Source organism: Brienomyrus brachyistius, chromosome 2 (assembly GCF_023856365.1).
Source record: "Brienomyrus brachyistius isolate T26 chromosome 2, BBRACH_0.4, whole genome shotgun sequence".
NCBI classification, from domain to species: domain Eukaryota; kingdom Metazoa; phylum Chordata; class Actinopteri; order Osteoglossiformes; family Mormyridae; genus Brienomyrus; species Brienomyrus brachyistius.
This window is the reverse complement of record NC_064534.1, coordinates 38,142,832-38,159,171: the sequence shown is the minus strand read 5'-3', so window position 1 is coordinate 38,159,171 and position 16,340 is coordinate 38,142,832. Positions and strand designations below refer to the sequence as shown.

Below are 16,340 nucleotides of genomic sequence, written 5' to 3'. Positions count from 1 at the left end.
TGGAAAATTTAAAATGAAAGACATGGGCAGACTGAAACATTTTCTTGGTATTGATTTTGAGCAAGACCATGAATGTGTAAAAATGTCGCAGAAGAGATATGTGGAGAAAATTCTAGAAAGATTTGATATGCAACATTGTAAACCAAGAATGACTCCTTGTGAACAGAATTTGAGCTACCATTGTGATACGGAAGTGATGCAACATGTCAAGAAATACAGAGAGGTTGTAGGTAGCCTTATCTATCTAGCTACATGTACAAGACCAGATCTAAGTTTTATTGTTAGTAAACTGTCTCAGTACTTTACAGAACCGACAGAAGAGCAATGGTGTACAGTTAAACACACACTGAGATATCTAAAAGGCACATCTGAAAAAGAGTTGTGTTACAGAAGAAGTGACAGTGACAAACTGGGAATTTATGCTTACAGTGATGCGGACTGGGCGGCCGATGTAGCCGATAGACGCAGCACAACAGGTTTTTGTGTGAGCCTAAATGTGAACGGTCCTTTGGTTTCATGGAAAACCAAAAAGCAACCAACTGTGGCACTGTCTACGTGTGAGGCAGAATATATGGCTTTAGCTGCAACTACACAAGAATGCATGTACCTAGTTCAGCTGTTAGAAGGTATTGATGGATATCAGTACGCACCACCTGTGATATATGAAGATAATCAGGGTGCGATTGCATTGGCGAAAAATCCGGTAAGCAGACAAAGATGCAAACATGTAGATATAAAATACCATTTTGTTAGGTCATCATTGAATGATGGAAAAATACGTTTGATCTATTGCCCTACTGAACAAATGATAGCAGATGTGATGACAAAGCCTGCAACAACATTTAAGTTGATTAAGTTTGCAAAGTTTATGTTTGGAGAGTAGATGTACACAAGAGAGTGTATATGATGTAAAGAGAAAATAGAACCTACTGTATTTTTCTTTGAAGGTGATAATGTGAGAGCAAGTGGGGATGTTGACAGAAATGAATAATGTGCTCTCAAATTGTGAAGTGTATATATGTGAAAGAGTTTGTATTGATGACCGATGGGTGGCAGCTGTGAGCTAAGCCGATGTTGTAAAAGTGTTAATAAAGTTTTTTCTTCTTGACGGTAAAGAGACAGGAGTTTAACGTGTGTGTGTCAGTCCTCCATAAAAGATGTATACATTCGGTTTAGTATAGCATTTTACACGCCATAACTGCTGTAGCATGTATTTCTGCTAACACCAATAATATCGAGTCTTCTGTGGCGAAGTGGTTTTTGCATAGAAAACAAAGCGGTCAGTTGAAGAGGAATAATATCAGTACTTTGTTTAAAACTGTGTGTAAAAAGCTGTCTCTTTATCATTAACAATAAGTTGTAAAACGTGAATGGGGAGTGACAGTCTTCAAGTTTGTGAGAAGATCGCGCCCTGGTGGAATAAAGGCACGAACAGCTTACAGCACCTAGAATTACCAGGAAGTATTTAGAGTAAAACGGTTTCTAAAAGCTGCCTTTATGAATGAGAGAAAAAAAAAATATATATATATAAAATAGTAAAATGGAAGGGGAGTGATAGATTTAAATTAATCGTGAAGTGGAGCGCCCCCTGTATAAAGTAAAAGTGAGAAAGGCTTACAGCACCTGGTATTCCCAGGAGGTCTCCCATCCAAGTACTAACCAGACCCTACGCTGCTTGGCTTCCGAGATCAGACGAGATCGGGCGTGTTCAGGGTGGTATGGCCGTAAGCGAGAGATGCTACCAAAAACAGCCCTTTTGCATTACACGCGTCTATACATGCCAGTTAGTCCCATTGGATCCTACTCCTGGTTTTTTTTTTTTTTTTATCTGACTCACACTGCAGCCCCACCATCCAATCGGCAGCGCCGGACCCACACCAAACATTCACCAAACTACTCAGCCGGCAGCCTACCACAATTATTCCATTCTTTCCGCATCCGCACACTTCCTTCTTTTTAACTCCTTTTCACTACCGCACAGGTTAATCGCCGCACGTCCCCCGCCGGCAAACATTACTCCTTTGCCTACTGCATGCAGGCTTCTCTTAACGACCCTCTGTTATCAACTCCGCTAACAGCCACAAAATCTCCACCGCACGAAGCCCACTGGTAGCTGCTGAATCACATGCTTCCCCAAAACGTCGCGCTGTCAGAACACTGGGAGCTACACACACCAACAAGTCCATACTGCAGGCTGCAAGCAGAACAATTTTCTACATTCAAACATCGACGGCCTCTTCTCTCTAAAAATTCACCAGACCGCTTCTACCACCAGCAAAGAAGTTTCCATCCTTAATTCCTCTGTGATTCCCACTAACCTAAACATTAAGCTGGCATTGAAGGGTGTGAATTACCCCGGCCAATCTGTTCTTTTAAATACAGCTTTTAGCAAGTTTTGAAAGGAGAAGAGCAGAACTTGCTATGCCAATAATATCGAGTCTTCTGTGGCGAAGTGGTTTTTGCATAGAAAACAAAGCGGGGAGTTGAAGAGGAATTATATTAGTACTTTGTTTAAAACTGTGTGTAAAAAGCTGTCTCTTTATCATTAACAATAAGTTGTAAAACGTGAATGGGGAGTGACAGTCTTCAAGTTTGTGAGAAGATCGCGCCCTGGTGGAATAAAGGCACGAACAGCTTACAGCACCTAGAATTACCAGGAAGTATTTAGAGTAAAACGGTTTCTAAAAGCTGCCTTTATGAATGAGAGAAAAAAAAATATATATATATAAAATAGTAAAATGGAAGGGGAGTGATAGATTTAAATTAATCGTGAAGTGGAGCGCCCCCTGTATAAAGTAAAAGTGAGAAAGGCTTACAGCACCTGGTATTCCCAGGAGGTCTCCCATCCAAGTACTAACCAGACCCTACCCTGCTTGGCTTCCGAGATCAGACGAGATCAGGCGTGTTCAGGGTGGTATGGCCGTAAGCGAGAGATGCTACCAAAAACAGCCCTTTTGCATTAGACGCGTCTATACATGCCAGTTAGTCCCATTGGATCCTACTCCTGGTTTTTTTTTTTTTTTTATCTGACTCACACTGCAGCCCCACCATCCAATCGGCAGCGCCGGACCCACACCAAACATTCACCAAACTACTCAGCCGGCAGCCTACCACAATTATTCCATTCTTTCCGCATCCGCACACTTCCTTCTTTTTAACTCCTTTTCACTACCGCACAGGTTAATCGCCGCACGTCCCCCGCCGGCAAACATTACTCCTTTGCCTACTGCATGCAGGCTTCTCTTAACGACCCTCTGTTATCAACTCCGCTAACAGCCACAAAATCTCCGCCGCACGAAGCCCACTGGTAGCTGCTGAATCACATGCTTCCCCAAAACGTCGCGCTGTCAGAACACTGGGAGCTACACACACCAACAAGTCCATACTGCAGGCTGCAGCCAGAACAATTTTCTACATTCAAACATCGACGGCCTCTTCTCTCTAAAAATTCACCAGACCGCTTCTACCACCAGCAAAGAAGTTTCCATCCCTAATTCCTCTGTGATTCCCACTAACCTAAACATTAAGCTGGCATTGAAGGGTGTGAATTACCCCGGCCAATCTGTTCTTTTAAATACAGCTTTTAGCAAGTTTTGAAAGTAGAAGAGCAGAACTTGCTATGCCAATAATATCGAGTCTTCTGTGGCGAAGTAGTTTTTGCATAGAAAACAAAGCAGGGAGTTGAAGAGGAATTATATTAGTACTTTGTTTAAAACTGTGTGTAAAAAGCTGTCTCTTTATCATTAACAATAAGTTGTAAAACGTGAATGGGGAGTGACAGTCTTCAAGTTTGTGAGAAGATCGCGCCCTGGTGGAATAAAGGCACGAACAGCTTACAGCACCTAGAATTACCAGGAAGTATTTATAGTAAAACGGTGTGTAAAAGCTGCCTTTATGAATGAGAGAAATATATATATATATATAAAATAGTAAAATGGAAGGGGAGTGATAGATTTAAATTAATCGTGAAGTGGAGCGCCCCCTGTATAAAGTAAAAGTGAGAAAGGCTTACAGCACCTGGTATTCCCAGGAGGTCTCCCATCCAAGTACTAACCAGACCCTACCCTGCTTGGCTTCCGAGATCAGGCCTGTTCAGGGTGGTATGGCCGTAAGCGAGAGATGCTACCAAAAACAGCCCTTTTGCATTACACGCGTCTATACATGCCAGTTAGTCCCATTGGATCCTACTCCTGGTTTTTTTTTTTTTTTTATCTGACTCACACTGCAGCCCCACCATCCAATCGGCAGCGCCGGACCCACACCAAACATTCACCAAACTACTCAGCCGGCAGCCTACCACAATTATTCCATTCTTTCCGCATCCGCACACTTCCTTCTTTTTAACTCCTTTTCACTACCGCACAGGTTAATCGCCGCACGTCCCCCGCCAGCAAACATTACTCCTTTGCCTACTGCATGTAGGCTTCTCTTAACGATCCTCTGTTATCAACTCCGCTAACAGCCACAAAATCTCCGCCGCACGAAGCCCACTGGTAGCTGCTGAATCACATGCTTCCCCAAAACGTCGCGCTGTCAGAACACTGGGAGCTACACACACCAACAAGTCCATACTGCAGGCTGCAGCCAGAACAATTTTCTACATTCAAACATCGACGGCCTCTTCTCTCTAAAAATTCACCAGACCGCTTCTACCACCAGCAAAGAAGTTTCCATCCCTAATTCCTCTGTGATTCCCACTAACCTAAACATTAAGCTGGCATTGAAGGGTGTGAATTACCCCGGCCAATCTGTTCTTTTAAATACAGCTTTTAGCAAGTTTTGAAAGGAGAAGAGCAGAACTTGCCATGCCAATAATATCGAGTCTTCTGTGGCGAAGTGGTTTTTGCATAGAAAACAAAGCGGTCAGTTGAAGAGGAATAATATCAGTACTTTGTTTAAAACTGTGTGTAAAAAGCTGTCTCTTTATCATTAACAATAAGTTGTAAAACGTGAATGGGGAGTGACAGTCTTCAAGTTTGTGAGAAGATCGCTCCCTGGTGGAATAAAGGCACGAACAGCTTACAGCACCTAGAATTACCAGGAAGTATTTAGAGTAAAACGGTTTCTAAAAGCTGCCTTTAGGAATGAGAGAAAAAAAAAATATATATATATAAAATAGTAAAATGGAAGGGGAGTGATAGATTTAAATTAATCGTGAAGTGGAGCGCCCCCTGTATAAAGTAAAAGTGAGAAAGGCTTATAGCACCTGGTATTCCCAGGAGGTCTCCCATCCAAGTACTAACCAGACCCTACCCTGCTTGGCTTCCGAGATCAGACAAGATCGGGCGTGTTCAGGGTGGTATGGCCATAAGCGAGAGATGCTACCAAAAACAGCCCTTTTGCATTACACGCGTCTATACATGCCAGTTAGTCCCATTGGATCCTACTCCTGGTTTTATTTTTTTTTTTATCTGACTCACACTGCAGCCCCACCATCCAATCGGCAGCGCCGGATCCACACCAAACATTCACCAAACTACTCAGCCGGCAGCCTACCACAATTATTCCATTCTTTCCGCATCTGCACACTTCCTTCTTTTTAACTCCTTTTCACTACCGCACAGGTTAATCGCCGCACGTCCCCCGCCGGCAAACATTACTCCTTTGCCTACTGCATGCAGGCTTCTCTTAACGACCCTCTGTTATCAACTCCGCTAACAGCCACAAAATCTCCGCCGCACGAAGCCCACTGGTAGCTGCTGAATCACATGCTTCCCCAAAACGTCGCGCTGTCAGAACACTGGGAGCTACACACACCAACAAGTCCATACTGCAGGCTGCAGCCAGAACTATTTTCTACATTCAAACATCGACGGCCTCTTCTCTCTAAAAATTCACCAGACCGCTTCTACCACCAGCAAAGAAGTTTCCATCCCTAATTCCTCTGTGATTCCCACTAACCTAAACATTAAGCTGGCATTGAAGGGTGTGAATTACCCCGGCCAATCTGTTCTTTTAAATACAGCTTTTAGCAAGTTTTGAAAGGAGAAGAGCAGAACTTGCTATGCCAATAATATCGAGTCTTCTGTGGCGAAGTGGTTTTTGCATAGAAAACAAAGCGGTCAGTTGAAGAGGAATAATATCAGTACTTTGTTTAAAACTGTGTGTAAAAAGCTGTCTCTTTATCATTAACAATAAGTTGTAAAACGTGAATGGGGAGTGACAGTCTTCAAGTTTGTGAGAAGATCGCGCCCTGGTGGAATCAAGGCACGAACAGCTTACAGCACCTAGAATTACCAGGAAGTATTTAGAGTAAAACGGTTTCTAAAAGCTGCCTTTATGAATGAGAGAAAAAAAAAAATATATATATAAAATAGTAAAATGGAAGGGGAGTGATAGATTTAAATTAATCGTGAAGTGGAGCGCCCCCTGTATAAAGTAAAAGTGAGAAAAGCTTACAGCACCTGGTATTCCCAGGTGGTCTCCCATCCAAGTACTAACCAGACCCTACCCTGCTTAGCTTCCAAGATCAGACGAGATCAGGCGTGTTCAGGGTGGTATGGCCGTAAGCGAGAGATGCTACCAAAAACAGCCCTTTTGCATTACACGCCTCTATACATGCCAGTTGGTCCCATTGGATACTACTAATGTTCTTTTTTTTTTTTATCTGACTCACACTGCAGCCCCACCATCCAATCGGCAGCGCCGGACCCACACCAAACATTCACCAAACTACTCAGCCGGCAGCCTACCACAATTATTCCATTCTTTCCGCATCCGCACACTTCCTTCTTTTTAACTCCTTTTCACTACCGCACAGGTTAATCGCCGCACGTCCCCCGCCGGCAAACATTACTCCTTTGCCTACTGCATGCAGGCTTCTCTTAACGACCCTCTGTTATCAACTCCGCTAACAGCCACAAAATCTCCGCCGCACGAAGCCCACTGGTAGCTGCTGAATCACATGCTTCCCCAAAACGTCGCGCTGTCAGAACACTGGGAGCTACACACACCAACAAGTCCATACTGCAGGCTGCAGCCAGAACAATTTTCTACATTCAAACATCGACGGCCTCTTCTCTCTAAAAATTCACCAGACCGCTTCTACCACCAGCAAAGAAGTTTCCATCCCTAATTCCTCTGTGATTCCCACTAACCTAAACATTAAGCTGGCATTGAAGGGTGTGAATTACCCCGGCCAATCTGTTCTTTTAAATACAGCTTTTAGCAAGTTTTGAAAGGAGAAGAGCAGAACTTGCTATGCCAATAATATCGAGTCTTCTGTGGCGAAGTGGTTTTTGCATAGAAAACAAAGCGGTCAGTTGAAGAGGAATAATATCAGTACTTTGTTTAAAACTGTCTGTAAAAAGCTGTCTCTTTATCATTAACAATAAGTTGTAAAACGTGAATGGGGAGTGACAGTCTTCAAGTTTGTGAGAAGATCGCGGCCTGGTGGAATAAAGGCACGAACAGCTTACAGCACCTAGAATTACCAGGAAGTATTTATAGTAAAACGGTGTGTAAAAGCTGCCTTTATGAATGAGAGAAATATATATATATATATAAAATAGTAAAATGGAAGGGGAGTGATAGATTTAAATTAATCGTGAAGTGGAGCGCCCCCTGTATAAAGTAAAAGTGAGAAAAGCTTACAGCACCTGGTATTCCCAGGAGGTCTCCCATCCAAGTACTAACCACACCCTACCCTGCTTAGCTTCCGAGATCAGACGAGATCGGGCGCGTTCAGGGTGGTATGGCCATAAGCGAGAGATGCTACCAAAAACAGCCCTTTTGCATTACACGCCTCTATACATGCCAGTTGGTCCCATTGGATCCTACTAATGTTCTTTTTTTTTTTTTTATCTGACTCACACTGCAGCCCCACCATCCAATCGGCAGCGCCGGACCCACACCAAACATTTACCAAACTACTCAGCCGGCAGCCTACCACAATTATTCCATTCTTTCCGCATCTGTCATGCCCGGCTCGTCCGCTCCTCGTGTGTGCCACGCCCCCTAATTACCCACGTGTGATTTCCTGATCCTGCCCAGTCGTGTCTTGTTTCCTGCTGCCTTGTTCCGTGTATTTAAGTCCTGGTCTCCCCAGTTTGCTTTGTCTGTCATTGATGTTCATGGATGTTTGTGTGCGTGAGATCCTCGTATTCCCAATTAAACCCCGTTCGTCCTGTATCCTGCCTGCCTGCTTCCTCCTTCCGCACCTTCGCCGCTCTCCTCCGCGCTCGCGCACCACGTCCCGTGACAGAATGACGGACCAGAAGAAAAGGAGGAAGCAGAGGAGAAGGAAGCCCCTGCCTGAGCCCATCCGACTGGGCACATGCTCCCTCGCCGACTCCTGGTCTTTCGCTGAGGACGAGAGAGAGGGGCTCGTCCAGGGCTCCGTCCCTGACCCGTTCCATAGGGGAGTCCACTTCATGGTGAGAGTCGGGGCTTCCAGCAGCGACGAGGAGGACATTCCTTTCTCGTATCCCGAGCTGGAGCCGTTCGCTCCGGATGAACTACCGCCCCTGTACCGGTATAATCACCGGCCCGAATACCTGGCTAATTGGGGAGGTATTAGGGCCGTAAGGGACTCGATACCCCGGGTCCCGAAGAGGACCGCGCCCGTCTCCCCCTCCCAGGACGTGCCAGTTCTGCCTGCGCTATCAGCGCAGCGCCAGCCTCTGCAACCTGCGCAGCCGGAGCAGCCATCGCCGCTGTCCGGTAGATCTGCGCAGCTTCCTCCACCTGCGGCTTGCGCTCCCGCGCAGCCGCCATTGCCGGCGGACCCCGCTCCCGTGCAGCCGCCATTGCCGGCGGACCCCGCTCCCGTGCAGCCGCCATTGCCGGCGGACCCCGCTCCCGGGCCGGCGCCCCCACTGCAGCCACCTCCTGTTCCTGACCGCGCTCCAGTTCCTGCAGAGGCGCCCCCTCTGCAGCCGCCTGCTGCAGCTCCCGGGCAGGCGCCCCCACTGCAGCCAGCTCCTGTTCCTGACCGCGCTCCTGTTCCGGACCGCGCTCCTGTTCCTGTCCAGGCGCCCCCACTGCAGCCATCTGCAGCTCCTGACCGCGCTCCTGTCCCTTCTCCCCCTGTGACAGTTTCTCCCTCGCCCCGGCGAACTCGACCCCGACCTGGGGTCATGTCTGTGTCCCGTAAAGGGAGGGGACACAGACGCAGGGCTGGGGTCCCGCCCGCCCTGCCCCCTGGCTCGCCCTGCCTCGCCTGCGCTGGGGCTCGGTTGGCGCCTGCGGGTCCTGGCCCTCCGGGTCGGCTGTCGCCTGCGGGTCCCTCTCCGGTGCCTCGTCGCCCTGCCTCGCTCCCCTCTCCGGGTCCTGGTCGGTCGCCTGCGGGGCCCCTACCTCCGGCCCTCCCCCGGACATCGCCGCCTGCTGCGGCTCCCCCCTCCTCCGTGCAATCGCCCTGGCCCCTTCCAGCTCCCTCGTCCCCTTCCCTGGTGCTCCCTCCTGCTCCCTCCCTGGCCCCTCCGCGGGTCCCTCGCCCTGTCTCCTCTGCCCCTTCTCGATCCCCTCCGGCTCCGGCCTCCCGGCCACCTGCGGCCCCTCCGGCTGCCGCCCGTCGCCCGCTGGGGCTCCCTCGGGCTCCCCTTCCTTCCCCCTCCTTCTCTCCCTTCTTTCCCGTCTCTGTCCCGCCTGTCTTTTCTCCTCCTTCCGCCTTTGTCCCTCGTCCCTTCGCTCCTTGTGTTCCTCCTTCTCCCTCTGGCTTCCCTCCGTTCACTCCCAGTCCTTTTGTCCCGCCTGTTCCCTCTGTGTCTCCCTTTCTGATCTGTCTCTCCGCTTTCCCGGCCCTTTGTCTGCTCCTGTCCTATGTTCTGTCTCTTGCCTTGTTTTGTGCTTCGGTCCTGTTCCCCGTCGTGCGTTAATTCTGTTCTTGTTTTCCAGGTCCTGTTCTGCCTTGTCCCGTCCGTCGCCCCCTTCCTTGGCGCGCCCGGTGTAGCGCGCCTTTGGGGGGGGGGTTCTGTCATGGCCGGCTCGTCCGCTCCTCGTGTGTGCCACGCCCCCTAATTACCCACGTGTGATTTCCTGATCCTGCCCAGTCATGTCTTGTTTCCTGCTGCCTTGTTCCGTGTATTTAAGTCCTGGTCTCCCCAGTTTGCTTTGTCTGTCATTGATGTTCATGGATGTTTGTGTGCGTGAGATCCTCGTATTCCCAATTAAACCCCGTTCGTCCCGTATCCTGCCTGCCTGCTTCCTCCTTCCGCACCTTCGCCGCTCTCCTCCGCGCTCGCGCACCACGTCCCGTGACAGCATCCGCACACTTCCTTCTTTTTAACTCCTTTTCACTACCGCACAGGTTAATCGCCGCACGTCCCCCGCCGGCAAACATTACTCCTTTGCCTACTGCATGCAGGCTTCTATTAACGACCCTCTTTTATCAACTCCGCTAACAGCCACAAAATCTCCGCCGCACGAAGCCCACTGGTAGCTGCTGAATCACATGCTTCCCCAAAACATCGCGCTGTCAGAACACTGGGAGCTACACACACCAACAAGTCCATACTGCAGGCTGCAGCCAGAACAATTTTCTACATTCAAACATCGACGGCCTCTTCTCTCTAAAAATTCACCAGACCGCTTCTACCACCAGCAAAGAAGTTTCCATCCCTAATTCCTCTGTGATTCCCACTAACCTAAACATTAAGCTGGCATTGAAGGGTGTGAATTACCCCGGCCAATCTGTTCTTTTAAATACAGCTTTTAGCAAGTTTTGAAAGGAGAAGAGCAGAACTTGCTATTCCAATAATATCGAGTCTTCTGTGGCGAAGTGGTTTTTGCATAGAAAACAAAGCGGTCAGTTGAAGAGGAATAATATCAGTACTTTGTTTAAAACTGTGTGTAAAAAGCTGTCTCTTTATCATTAACAATAAGTTGTAAAACGTGAATGGGGAGTGACAGTCTTCAAGTTTGTGAGAAGATCGCGCCCTGGTGGAATAAAGGCACGAACAGCTTACAGCACCTAGAATTACCAGGAAGTATTTAAAGTAAAATGGTGTGTAAAAGCTGCCTTTATGAATGAGAGAAAAATATATATATATATAAAATAGTAAAATGGAAGGGGAGTGATAGATTTAAATTAATCGTGAAGTGGAGCGCCCCCTGTATAAAGTAAAAGTGAGAAAAGCTTACAGCACCTGGTATTCCCAGGAGGTCTCCCATCCAAGTACTAACCAGACCCTACCCTGCTTGGCTTCCGAGATCAGATGAGATCGGGCGTGTTCAGGGTGGTATGGCCATAAGCGAGAGACGTGACCAAAAACAGCCCTTTTGCATTACACGCCTCTATACATGCCAGTTAGTCCCATTGGATCATACTCCTGGTTTTTTTTTTTTTTATCTGACTCACACTGCAGCACCACCATCCAATCGGCAGCGCCGGACCCACACCAAACATTCACCAAACTACTCAGCCGGCAGCCTACCACAATTATTCCATTCTTTCCGCATCCGCACACTTCCTTCTTTTTAACTCCTTTTCACTACCGCACAGGTTAATCGCCGCACGTCCCCCGCCGGCAAACATTACTCCTTTGCCTACTGCATGCAGGCTTCTCTTAACGACCCTCTGTTATCAACTCCGCTAACAGCCACAAAATCTCCGCCGCACGAAGCCCACTGGTAGCTGCTGAATCAGATGCTTCCCCAAAACATCGCGCTGTCAGAACACTGGGAGCTACACACACCAACAAGTCCATACTGCAGGCTGCAGCCAGAACAATTTTCTACATTCAAACATCGACGGCCTCTTCTCTCTAAAAATTCACCAGACCGCTTCTACCACCAGCAAAGAAGTTTCCATCCCTAATTCCTCTGTGATTCCCATTAACCTAAACATTAAGCTGGCATTGAAGTGTGTGAATTACCCCGGCCAATCTGTTCTTTTAAATACAGCTTTTAGCAAGTTTTGAAAGGAGAAGAGCAGAACTTGCTATGCCAATAATATCGAGTCTTCTGTGGCGAAGTGGTTTTTGCATAGAAAACAAAGCGGTCAGTTGAAGAGGAATAATATCAGTACTTTGTTTAAAACTGTTTGTAAAAAGCTGTCTCTTTATCATTAACAATAAGTTGTAAAACGTGAATGGGGAGTGACAGTCTTCAAGTTTGTGAGAAGATCGCGCCCTGGTGGAATAAAGGCACGAACAGCTTACAGCACCTAGAATTACCAGGAAGTATTTAGAGTAAAACGGTTTCTAAAAGCTGCCTTTATGAATGAGAGAAAAAAAAATATATATATATATATATATAAAATAGTGAAATGGAAGGGGAGTGATAGATTTAAATTAATCGTGAAGTGGAGCGCCCCCTGTATAAAGTAAAAGTGAGAAAAGCTTACAGCACCTGGTATTTCCAGGAGGTCTCCCATCCAAGTACAAACCAGACCCTACCCTGCTTGGCTTCCAAGATCAGACGAGATCGGGCGTGTTCAGGGTGGTATGGCCGTAAGCGAGAGATGCTACCAAAAACAGCCCTTTTGCATTACACGCCTCTATACATGCCAGTTGGTCCCATTGGATCCTACTAATATTCTTTTTTTTTTTTTTTATCTGACTCACACTGCAGCCCCACCATCCAATCGGCAGCGCCGGACCCACACCAAACATTCACCAAACTACTCAGCCAGCAGCCTACCACAATTATTCCATTCTTTCCGCATCCGCACACTTCCTTCTTTTTAACTCCTTTTCACTACCGCACAGGTTAATCGCCGCACGTCCCCCGCCGGCAAACATTACTCCTTTGCCTACTGCATGCAGGCTTCTCTTAACGACCCTCTGTTATCAACTCCGCTAACAGCCACAAAATCTCCGCCGCACGAAGCCCACTGGTAGCTGCTGAATCACATGCTTCCCCAAAACGTCGCGCTGTCAGAACACTGGGAGCTACACACACCAACAAGTCCATACTGCAGGCTGCAGCCAGAACAATTTTCTACATTCAAACATCGACGGCCTCTTCTCTCTAAAAATTCACCAGACCGCTTCTACCACCAGCAACGAAGTTTCCATCCCTAATTCCTCTGTGATTCCCACTAACCTAAACATTAAGCTGGCATTGAAGGGTGTGAATTACCCCGGCCAATCTGTTCTTTTAAATACAGCTTTTAGCAAGTTTTGAAAGGAGAAGAGCAGAACTTGCTATGCCAATAATATCGAGTCTTCTGTGGCGAAGTGGTTTTTGCATAGAAAACAAAGCGGTCAGTTGAAGAGGAATAATATCAGTACTTTGTTTAAAACTGTGTGTAAAAAGCTGTCTCTTTATCATTAACAATAAGTTGTAAAACGTGAATGGGGAGTGACAGTCTTCAAGTTTGTGAGAAGATCGCGCCCTGGTGGAATAAAGGCACGAACAGCTTACAGCACCTAGAATTACCAGGAAGTATTTAAAGTAAAATGGTGTGTAAAAGCTGCCTTTATGAATGAGAGAAAAATATATATATATATATATAAAATAGTAAAATGGAAGGGGAGTGATAGATTTAAATTAATCGTGAAGTGGAGCGCCCCCTGTATAAAGTAAAAGTGAGAAAAGCTTAGAGCACCTGGTATTCCCAGGAGGTCTCCCATCCAAGTACTAACCAGACCCTACCCTGCTTGGCTTCCGAGATCGGATGAGATCGGGCGTGTTCAGGGTGGTATGGCCATAAGCGAGAGACATGACCAAAAACAGCCCTTTTGCATTACACGCGTCTATACATGCCAGTTAGTCCCATTGGATCATACTCCTGGTTTTTTTTTTTTTTTTATCTGACTCACACTGCAGCACCACCATCCAATCGGCAGCGCCGGACCCACACCAAACATTCACCAAACTACTCAGCCGGCAGCCTACCACAATTATTCCATTCTTTCCGCATCCGCACACTTCCTTCTTTTTAACTCCTTTTCACTACCGCACAGGTTAATCGCCGCACGTCCCCCGCCGGCAAACATTACTCCTTTGCCTACTGCATGCAGGCTTCTCTTAACGACCCTCTGTTATCAACTCCGCTAACAGCCACAAAATCTCCGCCGCACCAAGCCCACTGGTAGCTGCTGAATCACATGCTTCCCCAAAACGTTGCGCTGTCAGAACACTGGGAGCTACACACACCAACAAGTCCATACTGCAGGCTGCAGCCAGAACTATTTTCTACATTCAAACATCGACGGCCTCTTCTCTCTAAAAATTCACCAGACCGCTTCTACCACCAGCAAAGAAGTTTCCATCCCTAATTCCTCTGTGATTCCCACTAACCTAAACATTAAGCTGGCATTGAAGGGTGTGAATTACCCCGGCCAATCTGTTCTTTTAAATACAGCTTTTAGCAAGTTTTGAAAGGAGAAGAGCAGAACTTGCTATGCCAATAATATCGAGTCTTCTGTGGCGAAGTGGTTTTTGCATAGAAAACAAAGCGGTCAGTTGAAGAGGAATAATATCAGTACTTTCTTTAAAACTGTGTGTAAAAAGCTGTCTCTTTATCATTAACAATAAGTTGTAAAACGTGAATGGGGAGTGACAGTCTTCAAGTTTGTGAGAAGATCGCGCCCTGGTGGAATAAAGGCACGAACAGCTTACAGCACCTAGAATTACCAGGAAGTATTTAGAGTAAAACGGTGTGTAAAAGCTGCCTTTATGAATGAGAGAAAAATATATATATATATATAAAATAGTAAAATGGAAGGGGAGTGATAGATTTAAATTAATCGTGAAGTGGAGCGCCCCCTGTATAAAGTAAAAGTGAGAAAAGCTTACAGCACCTGGTATTTCCAGGAGGTCTCCCATCCAAGTACAAACCAGACCCTACCCTGCTTGGCTTCCGAGATCAGACGAGATCGGGCGTGTTCAGGGTGGTATGGCCGTAAGCGAGAGATGCTACCAAAAACAGCCCTTTTGCATTACACGCCTCTATACATGCCAGTTGGTCCCATTGGATCCTACTAATATTCTTTTTTTTTTTTTTTATCTGACTCACACTGCAGCCCCACCATCCAATCGGCAGCGCCGGACCCACACCAAACATTCACCAAACTACTCAGCCAGCAGCCTACCACAATTATTCCATTCTTTCCGCATCCGCACACTTCCTTCTTTTTAACTCCTTTTCACTACCGCACAGGTTAATCGCCGCACGTCCCCCGCCGGCAAACATTACTCCTTTGCCTACTGCATGCAGGCTTCTCTTAACGACCCTCTGTTATCAACTCCGCTAACAGCCACAAAATCTCCGCCGCACGAAGCCCACTGGTAGCTGCTGAATCACATGCTTCCCCAAAACGTCGCGCTGTCAGAACACTGGGAGCTACACACACCAACAAGTCCATACTGCAGGCTGCAGCCAGAACAATTTTCTACATTCAAACATCGACGGCCTCTTCTCTCTAAAAATTCACCAGACCGCTTCTACCACCAGCAACGAAGTTTCCATCCCTAATTCCTCTGTGATTCCCACTAACCTAAACATTAAGCTGGCATTGAAGGGTGTGAATTACCCCGGCCAATCTGTTCTTTTAAATACAGCTTTTAGCAAGTTTTGAAAGGAGAAGAGCAGAACTTGCTATGCCAATAATATCGAGTCTTCTGTGGCGAAGTGGTTTTTGCATAGAAAACAAAGCGGTCAGTTGAAGAGGAATAATATCAGTACTTTGTTTAAAACTGTGTGTAAAAAGCTGTCTCTTTATCATTAACAATAAGTTGTAAAACGTGAATGGGGAGTGACAGTCTTCAAGTTTGTGAGAAGATCGCGCCCTGGTGGAATAAAGGCACGAAGAGCTTACAGCACCTAGAATTACCAGGCAGTATTTAGAGTAAAACGGTGTGTAAAAGCTGCCTTTATGAAAGAGAGAAAATAAAAATACATATATAAAATAGTAAAATGGAAGGGGAGTGATAGATTTAAATTAATCGTGAAGTGGAGCGCCCCCTGTATAAAGTAAAAGTGAGAAAAGCTTACAGCACCTGGTATTCCCAGGAGGTCTCCCATCCAAGTACTAACCAGACCCTACCCTGCTTGGCTTCCAAGATCAGACGAGATCGGGCGTGTTCAGGGTGGTATGGCCGTAAGCGAGAAATGCTATCAAAAAGAGCCCTTTTGCATTACACGCCTCTATACATGCCAGTTGGTCCCATTGGATCCTACTAATGTTCTTTTTTTTTTTTTTTCTGACTCACACTGCAGCCCCACCATCCAATCGGCAGCGCCGGACCCACACCAAACAGTCACCAAACTACTCAGCCGGCAGCCTACCACAATTATTCCATTCTTTCCGCATCCGCACACTTCCTTCTTTTTAACTCCTTTTCACTACCGCACAGGTTAATCGCCGCACGTCCCCCGCCGGCAAACATTACTCCTTTGCCTACTGCATGCAGGCTTCTCTTAACGACCCTCTGTTATCAACTCCGCTAAC

The 16,340-nt window shown here is 46.8% G+C and overlaps 10 non-coding genes and 1 pseudogene across 10 annotated transcripts; all 11 read right to left on the bottom strand.

Annotated features, from left to right (window-relative positions):
• Nucleotides 1-1,611: 1,611 nt before the first annotated feature.
• LOC125734684 (5S ribosomal RNA) lies at nucleotides 1,612-1,730 on the bottom strand. The gene has a single exon (XR_007393987.1). It is a non-coding gene; the product is annotated as a 5S ribosomal RNA (ribosomal RNA).
• A 1,079-nt stretch (nucleotides 1,731-2,809) lies between these two features.
• On the bottom strand, nucleotides 2,810-2,928 carry LOC125733752 (5S ribosomal RNA). The gene has a single exon (XR_007393089.1). It is a non-coding gene; the product is annotated as a 5S ribosomal RNA (ribosomal RNA).
• A 1,077-nt stretch (nucleotides 2,929-4,005) lies between these two features.
• LOC125731969 (5S ribosomal RNA) lies at nucleotides 4,006-4,114 on the bottom strand (annotated as a pseudogene).
• A 1,080-nt stretch (nucleotides 4,115-5,194) lies between these two features.
• LOC125735164 (5S ribosomal RNA) lies at nucleotides 5,195-5,313 on the bottom strand. Its single transcript, XR_007394463.1, has one exon. It is a non-coding gene; the product is annotated as a 5S ribosomal RNA (ribosomal RNA).
• A 1,079-nt stretch (nucleotides 5,314-6,392) lies between these two features.
• On the bottom strand, nucleotides 6,393-6,511 carry LOC125734553 (5S ribosomal RNA). Its single transcript, XR_007393861.1, has one exon. It is a non-coding gene; the product is annotated as a 5S ribosomal RNA (ribosomal RNA).
• A 1,075-nt stretch (nucleotides 6,512-7,586) lies between these two features.
• Nucleotides 7,587-7,705, bottom strand: LOC125734426 (5S ribosomal RNA). The gene has a single exon (XR_007393738.1). It is a non-coding gene; the product is annotated as a 5S ribosomal RNA (ribosomal RNA).
• Nucleotides 7,706-11,075: 3,370 nt separating this feature from the next.
• LOC125733025 (5S ribosomal RNA) lies at nucleotides 11,076-11,194 on the bottom strand. Its single transcript, XR_007392383.1, has one exon. It is a non-coding gene; the product is annotated as a 5S ribosomal RNA (ribosomal RNA).
• Nucleotides 11,195-12,279: 1,085 nt separating this feature from the next.
• Nucleotides 12,280-12,398, bottom strand: LOC125736958 (5S ribosomal RNA). Its single transcript, XR_007396225.1, has one exon. It is a non-coding gene; the product is annotated as a 5S ribosomal RNA (ribosomal RNA).
• A 1,082-nt stretch (nucleotides 12,399-13,480) lies between these two features.
• On the bottom strand, nucleotides 13,481-13,599 carry LOC125734382 (5S ribosomal RNA). The gene has a single exon (XR_007393696.1). It is a non-coding gene; the product is annotated as a 5S ribosomal RNA (ribosomal RNA).
• Nucleotides 13,600-14,678: 1,079 nt separating this feature from the next.
• LOC125735681 (5S ribosomal RNA) lies at nucleotides 14,679-14,797 on the bottom strand. Its single transcript, XR_007394974.1, has one exon. It is a non-coding gene; the product is annotated as a 5S ribosomal RNA (ribosomal RNA).
• Nucleotides 14,798-15,876: 1,079 nt separating this feature from the next.
• Nucleotides 15,877-15,995, bottom strand: LOC125734271 (5S ribosomal RNA). The gene has a single exon (XR_007393590.1). It is a non-coding gene; the product is annotated as a 5S ribosomal RNA (ribosomal RNA).
• Nucleotides 15,996-16,340: the final 345 nt, after the last annotated feature.